Here is a 2,778-nt window from a genome sequence, read left to right as displayed (position 1 = left end):
TAGACATGATAACGAAAGTAAACTAAATGCAAGTAACTAATTTTTTTTTGTATTTTTGATATAGAGAGCAAGACAGTAAATAAAGTAAAGCTAGCAACTAATTTTTTTGTGTTTTGATATAAGTGCAGCAAACAAAGTAGTAAATAAAATAAAGCAAGACAAAAACAAAGTAAAGAGATTGGGAAGTGGAGACTCCCCTTGCGGCGTGTCTTGATCTCCCCGGCAACGGCGCCGTAAAAAGAGCTTGATGGCGTGTAACTCACACGTTCGTTGGGAACCCCAAGAGGAAGGTATGATGCGCACAGCAGCAAGTTTTCCCTCGAGAAAGAAACCAAGGTTTATCGAACCAGTAGGAGTCAAGAAGCACGTTGAAGGTTGATGGCGGCGGGATGTAGTGCGGCGCAACACCGGAGATTCCGGCGCCAACGTGGAACCCGCACAACACAACCAAAGTACTTTGCCCCAACGAAACAAGTGAGGTTGTCAATCTCACCGGCTTGCCGTAACAAAGGATTAGATGTATAGTGTGGATGATGATTGTTTGCAGAAAACGATAGAACAAGTATTGCAAGTAGATTTGTATTTCGAGTATAAAAGAATGGACCGGGGTCCACAGTTCACTAGAGGTGTCTCTCCCATAAGATAAAAGCATGTTGGGTGAACAAATTACAGTCGGGCAATTGACAAATAGAGAGGGCATAACAATGCACATACATGTCATGATAAATATAGTGAGATTTAATTGGGCATTACGACAAAGTACATAGACCGCCATCCAGCATGCATCTATGCCTAAAAAGTCCACCTTCGAGGTTATCATCCGAACCCCTTCCAGTATTAAGTTGCAAAGCAACGGACAATTGCATTAAGTATGGTGCGTAATGTAATCAACAACTACATCCTTAGACATAGCATCAATGTTTTATCCCTAGTGGCAACAAGCACATCCACAACCTTAGAACTTTCTCATCACCGTCCCGGATATCAATGGAGGCATGAACCCACTATCGAGCATAAATACTCCCTCTTGGAGTTAAGAGCAAAAACTTGGCCGAGCCTCTACTAATAACGGAGAGCATGCAAGATCATAAACAACACATAGGTAATAACTTGATAATTAACATAACATACTATTCTCTATCCATCGGATCCCGACAAACACAACATATAGCATTACAGATAGATGATCTTGATCATGTTAGGCAGCTCACAAGATCCAACAATGAAGCACAATGAGGAGAAGACAACCATCTAGCTACTGCTATGGACCCATAGTCCAGGGGTGAACTACTCACTCATCACTCCGGAGGCGACCATGGCGGTGAAGAGTCCTCCGGGAGATGAATCCCCTCTCCGGCAGGGTGCCGGAGGAGATCTCCGAATCCCCCGAGATGGGATTGGCGGCGGCGGCGTCTCGTAAGGTTTTCCGTATCGTGGCTCTCGGTACTGGGGGTTTCGCGATGGAGGCTTTAAGTAGGCGGAAGGGCAACGCGGGGGGCCACACGGGGGCCCCACACCATAGGTCGGCGCGGCCAGGGCCTGGGCCGCGCCGCCCTAGTGTGGCGGCGCCTCGTGGCCCCACTTCGACTCCTCTTCGGTCTTCTGGAAGCTTCGTGGCAAAATAGGACCCCGGGCGTTGATTTCGTCCAATTCCGAGAATATTTCGTTACTAGGATTTCGAAACCAAAAACAGCGAGAAAACAACGAATCGGCTCTTCGGCATCTTGTTAATAGGTTAGTTCCAGAAAATGCACGAATATGACATAAAGTGTGCATAAAACATGTAGATATCATCAATAATGTGGCATGGAACATAAGAAATTATCGATACGTCGGAGACGTATCACATACTCAAACCATTTGATTGTGAAAACCGCCCTTACTTCAGACAAGACGAACATGCATAGCAACTCACATGATATTCAACAAAGGTAAAAGTTGATGGCGACCCAGAAAACATGGTTACCGCTCAACAAGCAACTTACTAAGAAATAAGACACATAAGTACATATTCTTCACCACGATAGTTTTTAAGCTATTTGTCCCATGAGCTATATATTGCAAAGGCAAAGAATAGAAATTTTAAAGGTAGCACTCAAGTAATTTACTTTGGAATGGCGGAGAAATACCATGTGGTAGGTAGGTATGGTGGACACAAGTGGCATGGTTATTGGCTCAAGGATTTGGATGCACGAGAAGAATTCCTCTCAATACAAGGCTCGGCTAGCAAGGTTGTTTGAAGCAAACTGATGTCTACGGGAGCTTCTATTCTTGTAGACAGTGTTGGGCCTCCAAGAGCAGAGGTTTGTAGAACAGCAGCAAGTTTCCCTTAAGTGGATCACCCAAGGTTTATCGATCTCAGGGAGGAAGAGGTCAAAGATATCCCTCTCATGCAACCCCGCAACCACAAAGCAAGAAGTCTCTTGTGTCCCCAACACACCTAATAGGTGCACTAGTTCGGCGAAGAGATAATGAAATACAGTGTGGTATGAATAAGTAGTAGCAACGGCACCGTAAAAGTGCTTTGCCCGGGACAAGTAAACAAGCAAGTAGTAACGTGACGAGTAGTAACGCAGCAGTAGTAACGCAAGAAAACAAGAAACAAGCAGCGATAGCGATATTTAGGAACAAGGCCTAGGGATTAGACTTTCACTAGTGGACACTCTCAACTTTGATCACATAACGGAATAGATAAATGCATACTCTACACTCTTGTTGGATGATGAACACATTGCGTAGGATTACACGAACCCTCAATGCCGGAGTTAACAAGCTCCA

This window comes from Lolium rigidum, chromosome 1, assembly GCF_022539505.1.
Source record: "Lolium rigidum isolate FL_2022 chromosome 1, APGP_CSIRO_Lrig_0.1, whole genome shotgun sequence".
In the NCBI taxonomy this organism is placed as follows: Eukaryota; Viridiplantae; Streptophyta; class Magnoliopsida; order Poales; family Poaceae; genus Lolium; species Lolium rigidum.
This window is presented reverse-complemented; position numbering follows the sequence as displayed.